Genomic DNA, 19,279 nt, shown 5'->3' with positions numbered 1-19,279 from the left:
GTTTTATTTTGCTAAAATAGTAAAATAGTCTACCAAAACATCTTATATTGAGAAGTAGACGTAATAATAATATTCAAAGGCTAATGCCTTTCATGGTGCACTTCTTAATTTGTTTGTGCAACTATAAAACACATTTTTTTAATCTGCACGTTAAAATCTAAATTTGTTCTGCCGTAGCAACGCACGGGTATTCTTCTTAGTCCATACTAAAGATGTTGGACCTATGCAACATGCATGGTCCGAACTTTTTTTCTTTTGAAAAAGTATCTCCGTACGTGAGCAGTGAATTGAAAAGGGTTCCGAACTTTGGTTTGTGACTTTTCCTGGTTGCTCACGTAACGCAATCGATCTGCAACATTGCTCTATGTTTAGTTTTTGTGGTTTTTAATTCACGTTTTGAAAAAAATTACACTTTCACGTGTGTACCTTAGTGACATGACATGCAATATTTGAATGTTGTTGAAAACATTCACGTGTGCCCTTGCTTACTCCCTCTGTTTAGAATAGATTGACGCGGACTCATACACGAAGTACACACGGGTGTGGAAATGCCCCGCATCGATTAATTCCTACCAAAGGTAGTACTAATTAATTAACATTATGGAGTACTCCTATATACAATTAAACGACCAACAGACAAAGTACGAATATAAACAATCCTTCCTTGACGTAAAAAAGCCAAATTGCAGTGGCTCTTAGGTCACTTAACATCCGAATGGTGTCCAACAATATACCCTCTGGATGAACAGCTTCACGGTGTAGGGGTACTTGTGTAGCGGTACTAGTACAGTAGTTATAGATGGCAACATTATCCACTCAATCTCTTGGGTACAATCACAAATTACCATATAAATATCAAAGCACTCATGGCACTCTTGTTTCATCAACGAAATACAAAGCTCAGTTAATTTCAAACCACAAGATTAAGCTCAGTTTATTTACTCACCTTCTTATAGCAGAAGGATCCTTTGAAGTTACAGTTTCTCCAAAGCAACAATAGATAGAAGGATTTTACAAATGCGCACACACCATCAAAAAGCAAACTCCGATTACACGCACAGGTTAGGCTCCAATACTACCTATTACATTTTGAGAATAACACGCTGTCCAAATGAATGACAGAATGAAAATATGACGGTGACCCAAAATGTCAAGACGAATGAAACGGCGCTGACCACGTACAGGATTGGGTCAGCATGACCAGGCGAATCTCCTACGGCACCACTCCGTACCACGGGAGCTGAATTGGGAGTGCATGCTCTAAGGTTGTTGTTCCCTTTGTAACTGTCGATGTCAAATGAGCCAAACTGACCAGAGTCTGGTAGACATCCCGATAGGTTGTTGTATGATACTGAGAACACCTCTAACGATGATAGCCGGGTTAACTGCCATGGTATTGATCCACTCAGTCTGTTTTCTGATAGGTCTAAGCTTTCAATCTCGCTCAAATTTCCGAACGATGTAGGAATAAGTCCACTAAAGAAATTGTTTGATAAATTGAGAGACTTGATATAGCTCAAATTTCCTATCTCATGTGGAATATCACCTGACAACATGTTTGCAGATAAGTCAATGCCAGACATCGCCGTGAAGAAGTTGTGGCCGTATGTGTATCGGTTCCGTTTAGTTGTGAAGGTGAAGCCTTGGAGGTCATATTGATTGTCATATTTGTAGAGACCATCTTCCCAAGTCACTCTAGCACCAGCATTGGGCCAAAGTTGGATAGCCTCTTCAAATGGAATGCCACCAATACATGGTGGTATGGAACCTGAAAGGCTGTTGTGTGAAATGCACCTGCCCTTTATGTGGAGCTGCTGACGAATCCATCGACCACATCTCCCTACTCTGCTCGTACGCGGACCACATCTGGGCAGGGCTCGAGGCGGAACTACACTTTCACCTCCCAGCGCCAACGACGGGCCTCTCTGACTGGTGGCCGGGGGCCGTCACCCACCTACGGGGCGCAAGGCTAAAGGAGGCAAACTCCATGATTATGCTTACCATTCGCTCGCTGTGGCTTGAGAGGAACGGCCGTGTCTTCCACGGCCAGGCGGAGACCGCAGCGCATACGCTAGCTTCCATTCTCTCCTCTTGGCGTAGCTGGATTGCTTGCCGTGCCCGATGTAGAACCACAGGTAGAACTTTGGGAGATAGCTAGATAACCATGAAAAACCCCTCTGGCCGCCTGTGGCCACGGGGGTCGGTAGTTCTCACCTTGTACTGGGCATTGCCCAACCCCTCTTCTATCTAAATACAAAACTCGCAGAACTCCTGCGGGTACTCGAAAAAAAAAAAATGTCTAGTATGGCTATTGCTCCGGTGTCCCCCCTCTAAACTTTGTTCTATTTAATTTTCAAAAAAAAAACTTTGTTCTATTTAGACGGCTAGGATCTGCTGATACCCCTTCGTGGATTAACTTAACATGTGTGTTTGGTTCATGGGCAAACATGTACGGGATGGGATAGGATAAAATATGTTTAATTAATGATTAATATAAAAGGATAAATATGCCATTAACACACAGGTTAATATGTAATTAACGGGTCCTTTTCCCTTTGTGATGGAGGCCGGACCTAGCGGGCGGCCGCCTACCCGTACCTAGCAAGATCACTACCCGCACATATATAGCGAGGCCGTTTCTGTCGACTGGGTGTGGCGCAGACGTAGCAAGCTCGTTGCTCGCCACGCCATGGAGGCCGCCGCCGCCGAGCTAGGGAGCCACGTTGAAAATCAAGCCCGCCGCCTACCGCGCCCTGGAGGCCGCCGATGTTGAGCTGGGGAGCCACGCGGAAAAGCAAGCCCACCGCTCGCCGTGACATGGTGGCCGCCACTGAGCTGGGGAGCCACACATACGACGGTGGCAGGTGTCGGAGTCGCGTCGACGACCATGGATTCTCAGGCGGCTAGTGAGATTAGTCATGAAATTCACGGATCATATGGTCCAGCCTTTCTAAAAAATATTCAGCTTTTGGGATGGGATCATCCATATTTTCTGGTCACGAACCAAACGCACGGTTACCACCTGAACGTGCTTCGCCAGGGGGGGACACCGGAGCACAGCCCGTCTAGTATAGTCAAGTCTTGGAGACGACAGATATTTGAAGAGATCTGCCCTTCAAACTTATGCCAGCCTAATAGAAGTATACTGATTTGAGGAACACGTTGTGTAAACTCAAGGTCGCCTCTGAAATTATTATCGCTGAGATCCAAAGTTGTAATGTAGGAGTTGTTGAAAAAAGCATCCGGCGAGCCTGACACCGAATTCCCAGATACTACCCGTTTCATGGAATAAGGCGCCCTCGTTTTACGAGATTTTTGTTTGACCAAGAATTACTTAAAATAGATAAAGATTGTTTGTATGAAATTACTATCATTAAAAAGTGCTTTTCAATACGAATCCAACGATACTATATACATATAATATAATCAAGATTTTGTTGCTTAATTTTTATGGTCAAATTTCATCTTGGAATACGCGTGCGCCTTATTCCTTAAAATGGAGGTAGTATACTAAGAAACTCGAGTAGTAATGTACTACTGCTGCAGTTTGGCATGCGCCCTGTAAAGTAGTTGTCTGACAGGTCTAACATCAGTAAACTTGTTAATGTGCAAATCCCTGGGGAAATGTCGCCAGTTAAACCATTACTAGCAAGGCTCAAAGCTTCCAGTGAAGGAAGGTCCCAAGAAAAGCGGCAATCCTCCCCTCTCTCTCCTGTCGCCCCCTCCAGGCGACGGGGGAGGGAAACCCTAGCCTCCCGCCGCCACCTCCCCACCTCCTCTGCCCGCCCCCTCGTCGCCTCCCGAGGCCGCCGCCGGCTAAGCCGTGCGCCGCCAAGGACGGGGGCGGCGAGGATCTATGCCTCTCGGGCCCCCGCATGGCCGTCTCGGAGGGAAGCCGCCATGCCGGTCCCGGAGGTCGCCGTCGTCCGCGCTGGCTCCGTGCGTGGCCCGCCGCCGTCCTGCTCGCTGCCGTCCCCTCGTCGCGTCTGCATCGTCCACGGCGGCGGGATGCTGGCCGGCCCTCGCGTCTGCATCGTCCAAACCGGCCCTGGCGGCGGGATGCTGGCCGGCTGCGGCCTCTGCTGCTCGGCAGCTCGTCATCCGGCCTCTGCGCGGCCCCTGCAGCTTGGGATGGCCGCGGTTTCCGCCGGGCACGGCACTGCCTGGTGCGCCGCCGGCGCTCGCGCGCGGGGCTCTATTTCTGCGGGCTCCTGCGGGCTCAGATGGGCCCCTGCGGGCCCCGATGGGCGCCTCCCAGCTCCGTTTTTCTGTTTGGTGGACGGCTACAAGGCACCCTGCTCGGCGTGACACCTCTTCTGCCAGGGCCTACGTTGGACCCGACGACAGACGACAGCGCTGACACTCCAGGCGAAAGCTTCGCACCATTGGTGCCGATGTTGGCGGTGCTATTGGGTACCGTTTTCCCGGTTGAGGGCTTCATCGGGGAGCTTGGTCTCCTGTTGTCGCGAGTTCTTGCGTTCTCCGGGTGAAAACCTCTGCTCCTTGGAGCGGGCGGCGGCGACACACTGTGCCGTTACCTTCTTGAAGGCGCCGCTTTTGGAGTCCGTAGTCCTCGTGGTGTGGTAGATGTGTGGTTGTTGTGCTGCTTGGTTGCCTTGTCGTCGAGGGTGGTGGATGCCGGGGCGGCGGCCCCGGACGGTTGACGTGCGCCGAGGCGGCGGCCTCGGATGGTCTTGCAGCGATGACTCCATGGGGTGTGGTCATGGTCTTGCAAGGCTTGGGTGGCGTGTTCGTGCTACGTGGGTAGCGAGCTCGTCGGCCCGGCCTACGCGACGGGGTGGTCGGTGTGGCTGGCAAGTCGGGGCGGCGGCCCCGGATCTTTTGGCGCGGCGTTCGTGGTCTGCGGGTGGTCGCCTTGGTAGCTTGGGCTACAGGTCGTCCACACCGTGCGGCGTTGCGGCTCGCCTCCGAGCAGGGGACGTCGGAGCAGCGGCTCCGGGTTTGGTGGTGTGTGTTTGGTCGTCGGCGGTCTCGTTTCGTGTGGGCGATGAGGCCCCGACTTTTGTGCGGTTTTTTCGGCCGGTTTCCCTCATAAACTCGGCCACTCTGTATGGTTTTTGGGCCCGGTTTCCCTGATTAACTGAGCCAAATCTTGTTCTATTAATATATCGAGCAGCTCACCTGCCGAATTCTCAAAAAAAAAAGAAGGTCCCAAGATAAAGTGTCCAGTTCTCCCGACATCTTATTATCATGTAAATCAATAATTTGGACACTATTACCAGACAGATTTCTGGGGAGAGTTCCTTCAAATCTGTTGCCGTCCAAGTATATTCCCCACACAGAGGACAAGTTACTGGCCCCGCCAAGGATCATTCCGCCAAGACTGTTGTTTGAGAGCTTCAAAATATTCAGGGCGATGAGTGAGCTCGCGCGCGAGAGCGCTCCCGCGGGCGACCCGCCGGAGCCCCCTGCCGCCGCTCCTCCGGCAACCTCGTCGCCCTTTTCTGAACCTAGCACTAGCCAGCCCACCCCACCCACCTCCTCCGCCGCAAACTATGCTCGGATCCTGGTTCTGCTCCGCCAAAGACACGACTATCTCCACGGCCATTGCCTGGAATATCTGGAAGCGACGAAACTCCAAGGTCTTCAACAATATTGCTGAGCCGCTTCCCCTTGTAATTCAGAGATGTATTTCAGACATTAGACTTTGGGCACATAGGTGCTCAAATGTTGACTCTCGCTCCACCCTCCTTTCTTGGTGTAATAATTATTACCCACCCCCCCCCCCCCCCCCCCCTCTCTCCCGTCTTCCTCTAAAATGTTTGTAATGAGCTACTCTGTAACACCTGCTGGTTGTTGATATAAAGGTTCAGGCTGGCGCAAGCCCGGCGTAGTCACAGTTAAAAAAACAAAATTCAGGGCATGACAATCACTGAACAAGCAAGATGGTACATCTCCTGTAAACTTGTTGTTTGATAGGTCCAAAAATTGAATCATGCCAATGTTGCACAATGAAGATGTCACAACTCCAGACATAATATTATGAGAAACATCAAGAATCCTAAGTCTCGGAAACATTGAACTGATATTGGCCGGTAACTGCCCTTCAATATGGTTCAGAGATATGTTCAGCAATTGAATACTACTTTGGTGTTGCGAAATCGGATCTAGTGATCCAACGAGTGTGTTGTTTGAAAGATCCAGGTAAGCAAGTGTCGCTACTGTTTTGAACAACCAATTGGGCATGGTTCCAGACAGATTATTGTTGGACAGATCAAGAACCTGTAGGTGAGGCTGCGTGCGTAAAAAATTTGGCTCCGTAATTATGCTCTTGTCAAGGTTACAGCAAGAAAGTTTTAGTGTATTCAGTTCAAAATTAGGTACCCAACCATGAAGTTTCACTTGGACAACCAAATCAGTATTCATAGACAGATCTATCTCTTTGAGGTTGCTACAGTTTCGCAGCCAGAAGAAATCAAATTTACCGCTTAGCATGTTTCCCGATAACTTGATTGTCTGAAGCAATGAGGAACACTTCCAAGATGAGTTTATAGGTATATGTCCTTGAAAGTCATTATGTGAAAGATCCAGATACTCAAGGCTTGGAAGCTCAAATAGGGATGTAGGGAGGCTACCAGTCAATTGATTTGATCCCAAAGGAAAAAGTGTAGTAGAGCACCTGCTCGATGCGCACCCGTATGGCCGACGTTGGTTTTCTTTGAAGATTCGTGAACTTGGTCTGCCGATTGTAGACAGTTAGCAGCATGTGCAGATGCTTAGCAGCATAGGGTTGACTACAAATTCACGAGATGTTTTGTCCAATCTGAAAAAAGTGATGGCGTGAACAGTTATCCTGGTTTTGGCTATTTATGCACAGAGCAAGGAATCCTACTCTGTTTCTTTTCGTCAGGTGGAGAAGTCCTATGTCATGCAGCTATTACATTAAAAAATAAAATGCAATTTGCATGCGTGCATGTCGCTCCAGAGTGAAAGGCTATGCATGATGCTAGAAGTACTGTAGCCTACTTTTTTATCTATCCTAAGCATGCCCTGACACACTGTATGCCTCCAAAATGTGAGTTCCAAGAGCACCACAATTGCTGACAAAAAAGAAGTAGATGTCAAACAATTTTGCATGCAGCCGAAGTTAGCTTGTCTGATTAAGCTGACATCCTTCTGCTATGCTCCAGAGTCCATGCGCACATTGGACGGTTAAGATGCGGGTGCGCGGTGCGCACCTGCTCCATAAATCCGGTCTCGATCCCAAACGCAATTTTCGCAGCTTCCGAAGATTTCCCAAACCTGCCATGCATGTATACTTGTCTTGAAACAAGTAAAAAAAATCAATTGCACCAACTGTAAAGGGCTGTTCGTTTCAGTACCTGTATTTTGAAGAGATCCACTCATGTTATTTCTGCTGAGATTTATGACCTCCAGAGAAACGAGTTTGCTAACAGATCCTAGGATGCTCCCTATGAAATAGTTGTTCCTGAGGTTGAGATGCTTGAGCTTACTTAATCCTTGAAGACCTGGGAGATTGTTTGGTTCACAATAAGACCGTATGTCATCAAATTTATAATGGAATAAGGAAATTAGTGTTTGGTGCAAGCAACAGCAGTCACATACCATCGAAATTCTGTAAACAAGCGAAATTTGCAGAGAAATCCAGTAGCTGTAGCTCCGGAAATGAAGAGAAGATTGTCAAGTTCATGTTCCAGTATTGGGCTTGCACAATTTCGGCAGGCATGGAACCTGTTGAAGTGTATAAGTAGATTGCCTAGCCCTTTCCATCAGTTCGGACTTTTGGTTCAAGCGGCTAGTGCATGAAGCTTAACATGGTATCAAAGCCCTAGGTCTCGAGTTCAAATCCTAGCTTTCACAATTTATTCTAAAAATTATCTCTTCTCCCCCCTCTTCTTTGTCTCTCTACACGTGTTGACTTGTCTTCTCGTCTTCCCGTCATACGTGAGAGGGGGTGTTGAAGTATATAAGTAGATTGCCTAGCTCTTTCCATCAGTTCGGACTTTTGATTCAAGCGGCTAGTGCATGAAGCTTAACAGAACCATCCGATCCTTTGATAGGGATTGGCTCGTAGATCTAGAAAAGATGGAGGCGCGAAATTCGCCCTGTGCTATTGTCACAGGTGATTTTTTCCCACGAGCAGCAGTCATCACCGTGCCCCCACGATGTGGGAACATAGGAACGCACGCTCACGAGCAAAGATCTAATATCCATGAGGGCCGCTCTCTCCTCCATGAAGCATCCTGAAGAATATATAAACATGGAGTGCGCTACACACAGGACCAGGAAAAAGCTTCTCCATGAGAAATTGTTGGATAATTAGGCACAATTTCCGTGATTAATTCCAGAATATTAAGCATGACGACAGTAACTACTAACATGTGAAACTCGAACATACTAGATGCAGTGATCAACATGAACAGTAGCAGAGCAAACAGTACAACATCCATCACTAAACAGATCGAGATATGTCACACGTACCGATCTGGTGGAGGTGGCGGTGGAGGTGTAGCAGATGATGTCGCAGCAGTAACGTTGTTGATGACAACGTTGTTGACGACAGGGACGACGGGTCGAAGTAGATGGCGTTGAAGACGACGGTAGGCAGCACCGCCCGACTTGGACGGAAGGCGACCCGTGATGAAGAGCTTGAGCAGTCGCGCAGAGCGCTTCCCAAAAACCTAATTCGCCCTCTCCCGTACAGGATCGCAAGGACGAGCGGTTCCGGAGACCTGCTCTCCCGTTCGCCGATGCACGTCGGCGCGCGGGATGGAGTAGGCTACGATGGCGGCGCAAGCAGAGAGAGGTGGAAACCCTAACTCGTATTTTAGATGCGTTTCTGCGGTAACCGGGCAAGAGATTATATAGGCTCGGGAAACCCTAGGCAACGTGGGCCATGCCCACGTCGCACGAACGTTTCGAGTCGGTTACAGATAGCCCACGATCCGGGAGCGACCGGAACCGACTAACTGCGACGCGTCCGTCTAGGACTCTGTTCGTTTTCCTGAGCTGCAAAAAGTAAGGAAAGTCTCGGCTCAATCCACTCACCACGAGCGCGGCGCGCGCGTCGTGACGAGTCTAGTCGAGTCGAGTCGAGTCGAGTCGAGACGAGCGAGCGAGGAGGAGGAGGAGGAGCGCGCGCGTGTAGCACTCCTATTCTCACTCACTTACTAGTGGTGGAACAACCCACCTTATAAGGTGGTCTAACTTCCTCCCAACTTTCCATGTGGGACTAAACTTCCCACCTCTTGCCACTCCCTAGTGAGCTGCCACCAACTTGGGCTCAAACTCACAAGGCTACCACTATGTGGGCTTTGAGATTTATAGGGAAAACTGAAATCTAATTTGGGCCACTAAAAAGTGGGCCCAATATTTCAACAATCCCCCACCAGATCTCAAATCCCCATTTAGAGATTTACCAATACTCATTGTTTGTTTATATACCAGTGTTTCAGCGGAGACTGTTAAGTTGAACTTCCGCCTAGAACCTTAAGCTACATCCATTCACACTTGAACAATGGACTAAGCCTTGAATTGCAAGTTTTGCGTGAACAGGATTTCACTCAAAGTCATGACCAGTACATGGCTGCCAGTAGCCTACCCCGCGGGTGAAGCATATGCGTCATACTTCGTGGTCTCTTCATGAGTTTACTAGAGATCACCCAAATCTCATAGATTACGACGTTTAACAATCAGACTCATATAGGTGTGTTATTTCAAGAATGCTCTGTAGGACAACATCTTTGCTAATATAGCCAACATAAACACATTAAGGCTTGTTGCCAACCTGCTTTACATCAATTGAGAGTTGTGCATCTTCACATAGAGAGGGTTACATAATACTCTCCTCAATTAAACCACTAGTTTGTTCTTCCCAGGTCCTAATTCACGGGATCTCCGATCACAAAGGTTGGGTTACCACTATGGTATAACATCAACGGGTCTCAAACCCATCTCCCTCGATGCACTTTCTATCACATTACGTGATAGTCCCTTTGTAAAGGGATCTACCAGGTTTTTGTCTGTTTGAATATATGTAACAGTTATTACTCCGGAGTTTCGCAATTTCCTGACAGACTTCAAACGTCTCTTGACGTGTCTTGATGATTTCGCGTTATCCTTAGAATTGTTCACTTTGCCAATTACAGTTTGATTGTCACAATTCAAAAGGATTGCCGGAACAGGTTTTTCAACCACAGGCAAGTCCATCAAGAGCTCACGCAACCATTCTGATTCAACAGTGGTTGTGTCTAAAGCAGTAAGTTCTGCTTCCATAGTTGACCTCGTCAATATGGTTTGCTTGCAAGATCTCCATGATACTGCGCCACCTCCAAAGGTAAATACATACCCACTTGTGGCGTACAAATCAGCTACATCTGAGATCCAATTCGAATCACTATATCCTTCAAGCACAGCTGGGTGCCCTGAATAGTGAATCCCATAACTCATTGTACCACATAGGTAGCGCATGACCCTATCAAGTGCATGCCAATGATCAGTACCCGGGTTTGACATGAACCTACTCAACTTGCTAACAGCAAAAGAGATGTCGGGTCTAGTCGCGCTCGCTAAGTACATGAGTGAGCCAACGATCTGAGAATATCTCAATTGATCTATGGCAATCCTCCGGTTCTTGCGTAGTGTCACACTGGGATCATAAGGTGTTGGAGAAGACTTGCTATCAATATAGCCGAACCGGCTCAAGATCTTCTCAACATAATGGGATTGCGTTAGAGTAATCCCACTCTCGTTCTTAATCAGCTTGATGTTCAGAATCACATCAGCTTCTCCCAGATCTTTCATATCAAAGCTCTTTGATAAGAAAGACTTGACCTCATGTATTACTCTCATGTTTGTACCAAAGATCAGAATATCATCTACATACAAACATAGTATAACACCTTCGCCCCCACCATGGCGATAGTAAACGCACTTGTCAGCCTCATTGACAACAAAGTCTACAGAAGTTAAAGTTCTGTCAAACTTCTCATGCCATTGCTTAGGTGCTTGTTTCAGGCCATATAAAGATTTCAGCAACTTGCACACCTTTCTTTCTTCACCTTTTACTACAAACCCATCAGGCTGATCCATATAGATTTCCTCTTCCAACTCTCCATTAAGGAAAGCTGTCTTTACGTCCATTTGATGAACGATAAGACCATAGGAGGCAGCCATGGATAGTAGTACTCGAATGGTGGTAAGTCTAGCGACAGGTGAATAGGTGTCGAAGTAATCTTCGCCTTCTCTCTGTGTGTAGCCTTTCGCTACAAGCCGCGCCTTGTACTTTTCAATAGTACCATCAGGTCTTAGCTTCTTCTTGAACACCCATTTGCAGCCCACAGGCTTGCATCCATGGGGTCGTTCTGATAGCTCCCAAGTTCCATTAGAAAGGATCGAGTCCATCTCGTTATGGACAGCTTCTTTCCAGTCATCTACATCTGGAGATGCATATGCCTCTGCAATGGACGTGGGGGTATCATCCACAAGGTACACAATGAAATCATCACCAAAGGATTTTTCAATCCTTCGTCTCTTGCTCCGTTTAGGAGCTTCATTGTCATCCTTCTCAGTAACATTCTCATGTGATTGTTCAAAATACTCATTAGATGTACTGGACTCAGGAATTATCTCAGTAGAAATTTTAGCAATGCTATGCATATCTTTCATAGGAAACATATTCTCAAAAAATGTTGCATCACGAGATTCCATAATAGTATCAACATGCATATCAGGTACCTCGGATTGAACTACTAAAAATCTATATCCTACACTCCGAGGAGCATAACCTAGAAAGATACAATCCACTGTCTTTGGTCCAAGTTTGCGCTTCTTAGTAATTGGAATATTGACTTTCGCCAAACATCCCCATGTGCGCAAATACGAAAGTGATGGTTTTCTCCCAGCCCACTCCTCGTAAGGGGTTTTATCTTTATTCTTGTTAGGAAATCTATTCAGGACATGACATGAAGTCAATAAAGCCTCCCCCCACCATGCCTTTGATAAACCAGCAGTGGCTAACATGGAATTCACCAAGTCAGTCAGCGTGCGGTTTTTCCTCTCGGCAACCCCGTTTGATTGGGGTGAATAGGGAGGCGTCCTCTCATGAATAATGCCATGTTCCTCACAGAATTCATCAAAGATTTTAGGAAAATATTCGCCACCACGATCCGACCTAAGATGCTTGATCTTTCTCTCTAGTTGATTTTCAACTTCAGCCTTATAAATTTTAAAGTAGTCTAAAGCTTCATCTTTAGTTCGCAACAAATAAACATAGCAAAATCTAGTCGCATCATCAATCAATGTCATGAAATATCTCTTTCCACCTTTTGTCAACACACCATTCATCTCGCATAGATCAGAATGTATGAGTTCTAGAGGTGCCAAGTTTCTCTCCTCGGCCGCCTTGTGAGGCTTCCGAGGTTGCTTTGATTGCACACAACTACGGCACTTAGAACCTTTGGCAATGGTGAAATTCGGAATTAAACTTAAACTGGATAGCCGAGACATTAAACCAAAATTAATGTGACATAAACGAGAATGCCAAACACTGGTATCATCACTAACATTGCCACATATATGGTTCACAGACTTATTACTGAAATCAGAAAGCGAAAAGCGGAACAAGCCTCCGCACTCATAGCCTTTACAAATAAATTGTCCAAACTTAGAAACAACTACTTTATTCAACTCTAAAACAACCTTAAACCCATCTCTGCATAGAAGGGAGCCGCTAACGAGATTCTTGTTCATAGTAGGGACATGCTGCACGTTCCTCAGCTGCACGATCTTCCCCGAAGTGAACTTCAGATCTACCGTGCCAACACCACGAACAGAAGCATGTGACCCATTCCCCATCAAGACGGAAGAATCCCGGGCGACCTGGTAAGAAGTGAACATGGATATGTCAGCACACACATGAACATTAGCACCTGTATCAATCCACCAACATGGAGATTGAAATACCGAAAGAACAGTAAAGAGATTACCGTACCCATCAGCATTGCTAGCGGTCACCGTGTTGACTTGCCTCGCCTTTTTCTTGCGGTCTGCCCTCTCTGGACAGTCCTTAGAAAAGTGGCCAGTCTCTCCACATGTAAAGCAGCTCAGATCTGCTTTGTTTATCATCTTCTTCTTCTTGAAGGTTGTAGTCTTCATAGGCTTATTGAAGGAGGGCTTGTTATTCCCTTTGTTCTTGCTGTAGGGTTTCTTCTGCACCATGTTGGCGCTAGACTGACCCTCTCCTTTCTCAGTATTATCCTTAGCCCGAGCTTTCTCCTCAATATCAAGAGATGCTATCAGATTTTCAACTGATATCTCCTGTCTCTTGTGTTTGAGAGTTGTGGCAAAGTTCCTCCATGAAGGGGGCAACTTAGCGATGATGCATCCAGCCACAAACGTGTCAGGTAAGGCACACTTAAGGAGTTCAAGCTCTTTCGCAATGCACTGTATCTCATGAGCTTGTTCGACTACAGAACGGTTGTTAACCATCCTGATGTCATGGAAGCTCTCCATGATGTACAACATCGTCGCATCGGTTGCACCGAACTTAGCATTCAGTGCATCCCGTAGCTCTTTACCATCTGTTATGTGCATGTACACATCACACGTACGATCAAGAAGAATACTTAGAACGCATCCGACGAAGAGATTATTGTTTTCCTTGAACTTGTTCTCGATCTTGGTCAGATATAGTTCCTTCAGGTAAACCATCAGTAACTTCGAACACTTTCAGATGAGTAAGCCAGAGCATGGCCTTATACTGCCACCTCTTAAAGTGCACACCGGTAAACTTATCCGGCCTTAGTGCATCAGAAAAACCAGCCATTGTTAACTCAGGAAATTGCCTACAATTAGGTTTTTGGATTGTTGGATAATTAGGCACAATTTCCGTGATTAATTCCAGAATATTAAGCATGACGACAGTAACTACTAACATGTGAAACTCGAACATACTAGATGCAGTGATCAACATGAACAGTAGCAGAGCAAACAGTACAACATCCATCACTAAACAGATCGAGATATGTCGCACGTACCGATCTGGTGGAGGTGGCGGTGGAGGTGTAGCAGATGATGTCGCAGCAGTAACGTTGTTGATGACAACGTTGTTGACGACAGGGACGACGGGTCGAAGTAGATGGCGTTGAAGACGACGGTAGGCAGCACCGCCCGACTTGGACGGAAGGCGACCCGTGATGAAGAGCTTGAGCAGTCGCGCAGAGCGCTTCCCAAAAACCTAATTCGCCCTCTCCCGTACAGGATCGCAAGGACGAGCGGTTCCGGAGACCTGCTCTCCCGTTCGCCGATGCACGTCGGCGCGCGGGATGGAGTAGGCTACGATGGCGGCGCAAGCAGAGAGAGGTGGAAACCCTAACTCGTATTTTAGATGCGTTTCTGCGGTAACCGGGCAAGAGATTATATAGGCTCGGGAAACCCTAGGCAACGTGGGCCATGCCCACGTCGCACGAACGTTTCGAGTCGGTTACAGATAGCCCACGATCCGGGAGCGACCGGAACCGACTAACTGCGACGCGTCCGTCTAGGACTCTGTTCGTTTTCCTGAGCTGCAAAAAGTAAGGAAAGTCTCGGCTCGAGGCTCAATCCACTCACCACGAGCGCGGCGTGCGCGTCGTGACGAGTCTAGTCGAGTCGAGTCGAGTCGAGACGAGCGAGCGAGGAGGAGGAGGAGGAGCGCGCGCGTGTAGCACTCCTATTCTCACTCACTTACTAGTGGTGGAACAACCCACCTTATAAGGTGGTCTAACTTCCTCCCAACTTTCCATGTGGGACTAAACTTCCCACCTCTTGCCACTCCCTAGTGAGCTGCCACCAACTTGGGCTCAAACTCACAAGGCTACCACTATGTGGGCTTTGAGATTTATAGGGAAAACTGAAATCTAATTTGGGCCACTAAAAAGTGGGCCCAATATTTCAACAATCCCCCACCAGATCTCAAATCCCCATTTAGAGATTTACCAATACTCACTGTTTGTTTATATACCAGTGTTTCAGCGAAGACTGTTAAGTTGAACTTCCGCCTAGAACCTTAAGCTACATCCATTCACACTTGAACAATGGACTAAGCCTTGAATTGGAAGTTTTGCGTGAACAGGGTTTCACTCAAAGTCATGACCAGTACATGGCTGCCAGTAGCCTACCCCGCGGGTGAAGCATATGTGTCATACTTCGTGGTCTCTTCATGAGTTTACTAGAGATCACCCAAATCTCATAGATTGCGACGTTTAACAATCAGACTCATATAGGTGTGTTATTTCAAGAATGCTCTGTAGGACAACATCTTTGCTAATATAGCCAACATAAACACATTAAGGCTTGTTGCCAACCTGCCTTACAGCAATTGAGAGTTGTGCATCTTCACATAGAGAGGGTTACATAATACTCTCCTCAATTAAACCACTAGTTTGTTCTTCCCAGGTCCTAATTCACGGGATCTCCGATCACAAAGGTTGGGTTACCACTATGGTATAACATCAACGGGTCTCAAACCCATCTCCCTCGATGCACTTTCTATCACATTACGTGATAGTCCCTTTGTAAAGGGATCTGCCAGGTTTTTGTCTGTTTGAATATATGTAACAGTTATTACTCCGGAGTTTCGCAATTTCCTGACAGACTTCAAATGTCTCTTGACGTGTCTTGATGACTTCACGTTATCCTTAGAATTGTCCACTTTGACAATTACAGTTTGATTGTCACAATTCAAAAGGATTGCCGGAACAGGTTTTTCAACCACAGGCAAGTCCATCAAGAGCTCACGCAACCATTCTGATTCAACAGTGGTTGTGTCTAAAGCAGTAAGTTCTGCTTCCATAGTTGACCTCGTCAATATGGTTTGCTTGCAAGATCTCCATGATACTGCGCCACCTCCAAAGGTAAATACATACCCACTTGTGGCGTACAAATCAGCTACATCTGAGATCCAATTCGAATCACTATATCCTTCAAGCACAGCTGGTTGCCCTGAATAGTGAATCCCATAACTCATTGTACCACATAGGTAGCGCATGACCCTATCAAGTGCATGCCAATGATCAGTACCCGGGTTTGACATGAACCTACTCAACTTGCTAACAGCAAAAGAGATGTCGGGTCTAGTCGCGCTCGCTAAGTACATGAGTGAGCCAACGATCTGAGAATATCTCAATTGATCTATGGCAATCCTCCGGTTCTTGCGTAGTGTCACACTGGGATCATAAGGTGTTGGAGAAGACTTGCTATCAATATAGCCGAACCGGCTCAAGATCTTCTCAACATAATAGGATTGCGTTAGAGTAATCCCACACTCGTTCTTAATCAGCTTGATGTTCAGAATCACATCAGCTTCTCCCAGATCTTTCATATCAAAGCTCTTTGACAAGAAAGACTTGACCTCGTGTATTACTCTCATGTTTGTACCAAAGATCAGAATATCATCCACATACAAACATAGTATAACACCTTCGCCCCCACCATGGCGATAGTAAACGCACTTGTTAGCCTCATTGACAACAAAGTCTACAGAAGTTAAAGTTCTGTCAAACTTCTCATGCCATTGCTTAGGTGCTTGTTTCAGGCCATATAAAGATTTCAGCAACTTGCACACCTTTCTTTCTTCACCTTTTACTACAAACCCATCAGGCTGATCCATATAGATTTCCTCTTCCAACTCTCCATTAAGGAAAGCTGTCTTTACGTCCATTTGATGAACGATAAGACCATAGGAGGCAGCCATGGATAGTAGTACCCGAATGGTGGTAAGTCTAGCGACAGGTGAATAGGTGTCGAAGTAATCTTCGCCTTCTCTCTGTGTGTAGCCTTTCGCTACAAGCCGCGCCTTGTACTTTTCAATAGTACCATCAGGTCTTAGCTTCTTCTTGAACACCCATTTGCAGCCCACAGGCTTGCATCCATGGGGTCGTTCTGATAGCTCCCAAGTTCCATTAGAAAGGATCGAGTCCATCTCATTATGGACAGCTTTTTTCCAGTCATCTGCATCTGGAGATGCATATGCCTCTGCAATGGACGTGGGGGTATCATCCACAAGGTACACAATGAAATCATCACCAAAGGATTTTTCAATCCTTCGTCTCTTGCTCCGTTTAGGAGCTTCATTGTCATCCTTCTCAGTAACATTCTCATGTGATTGTTCAAAATACTCATTAGATGTACTGGACTCAGGAATTATCTCAGTAGAAATTCTAGCAATGCTATGCATATCTTTCATAGGAAACATATTCTCAAAAAATGTTGCATCACGAGATTCCATAATAGTATCAACATGCATATCAGGTACCTCGGATTGAACTACTAAAAATCTATATCCTACACTCCGAGGAGCATAACCTAGAAAGATACAATCCACTGTCTTTGGTCCAAGTTTGCGCTTCTTAGTAATTGGAATATTGACTTTCGCAAAACATCCCCATGTGCGCAAATACGAAAGTGATGGTTTTCTCCCAGCCCACTCCTCGTAAGGGGTTTTATCTTTATTCTTGTTAGGAACTCTATTCAGGACATGACATGAAGTCAATAAAGCCTCCCCCCACCATGCCTTTGATAAACCAGCAGTGGCTAACATGGAATTCACCAAGTCAGTCAGCGTGCGGTTTTTCCTCTCGGCAACCCCGTTTGATTGGGGTGAATAGGGAGGCGTCCTCTCATGAATAATGCCATGTTCCTCACAGAATTCATCAAAGATTTTAGGAAAATATTCGCCACCACGATCCGACCTAAGATGCTTGATCTTTCTCTCTAGTTGATTTTCAACTTCAGCCTTATAAATTTTAAAGTAGTCTAAAGCTTCATCTTTAGTTCGCAACAAATAAACATAGCAAAATCTAGTCGCATCATCAATCAATGTCATGAAATATCTCTTTCCACCTTTTGTCAACACACCATTCATCTCGCATAGATCAGAATGTATGAGTTCTAGAGGTGCCAAGTTTCTCTCCTCGGCCGCCTTGTGAGGCTTCCGAGGTTGCTTTGATTGCACACAACTACGGCACTTAGAACCTTTGGCAATGGTGAAATTCGGAATTAAACTTAAACTGGATAGCCGAGACATTAAACCAAAATTAATGTGACATAAACGAGAATGCCAAACACTGGTATCATCACTAACATTGCCACATATATGGTTCACAGACTTATTACTGAAATCAGAAAGCGAAAAGCGGAACAAGCCTCCGCACTCATAGCCTTTACCAATAAATTGTCCAAACTTAGAAACAACTACTTTATTCAACTCTAAAACAACCTTAAACCCATCTCTGCATAGAAGGGAGCCGCTAACGAGATTCTTGTTCATAGTAGGGACATGCTGCACGTTCCTCAGCTGCACGATCTTCCCCGAAGTGAACTTCAGATCTACCGTGCCAACACCACGAACAGAAGCATGTGACCCATTCCCCATCAAGACGGAAGAATCCCGGGCGACCTGGTAAGAAGTGAACATGGATATGTCAGCACACACATGAACATTAGCACCTGTATCAATCCACCAACATGGAGATTGAAATACCGAAAGAACAGTAAAGAGATTACCGTACCCATCAGCATTGCTAGCGGTCACCGTGTTGACTTGCCTCGCCTTTTTCTTGCGGTCTGCCCTCTCTGGACAGTCCTTAGAAAAGTGGCCAATCTCTCCACATGTAAAGCAACTCAGATCTGCTTTGTTTATCATCTTCTTCTTCTTGAAGGTTGTAGTCTTCATAGGCTTATTGAAGGAGGGCTTGTTATTCCCTTTGTTCTTGCTGTAGGGTTTCTTCTGCACCATGTTGGCGCTAGACTGACCCTCTCCTTTCTCAGTATTATCCTTAGCCCGAGCTTTCTCCTCAATATCAAGAGATGCTATCAGATTTTCAACTGATATCTCCTGTCTCTTGTGTTTGAGAGTTGTGGCAAAGTTCCTCCATGAAGGGGGCAACTTAGCGATGATGCATCCAGCCACAAACTTGTCAGGTAAGGCACACTTAAGGAGTTCAAGCTCTTTCGCAATGCACTGTATCTCATGAGCTTGTTCGACTACAGAACGGTTGTTAACCATCCTGATGTCATGGAAGCTCTCCATGATGTACGCTTCATCGCTCGCATCGGTTGCACCGAACTTAGCATTCAGTGCATCCCAGAGCTCTTTACCATCTGTTATGTGCATGTACACATCACACAGACGATCAGCAAGAATACTTAGAACGCATCCGACGAAGAGATTATTGTTTTCCTTGAACTTGTTCTGATCTTGGTCAGATATAGTTCCTTCAGGTAAACCATCAGTAACTTCGAACACTTTCAGATGAGT

At 46.3% G+C, this 19,279-nt stretch overlaps 1 pseudogene; it reads right to left on the bottom strand.

The window, feature by feature from the left end:
• Positions 1–1,082: 1,082 nt before the first annotated feature.
• Positions 1,083–19,279, bottom strand: part of LOC127346191 (uncharacterized) — a 29,686-nt pseudogene continuing 11,489 nt past the window's right edge.

This window comes from Lolium perenne, chromosome 3 (genome assembly GCF_019359855.2).
Source record: "Lolium perenne isolate Kyuss_39 chromosome 3, Kyuss_2.0, whole genome shotgun sequence".
Lineage (NCBI taxonomy): Eukaryota > Viridiplantae > Streptophyta > Magnoliopsida > Poales > Poaceae > Lolium > Lolium perenne.
Note: the sequence above shows the minus strand (reverse complement) of the source record. Positions and strands in the feature narration are given on the sequence as shown.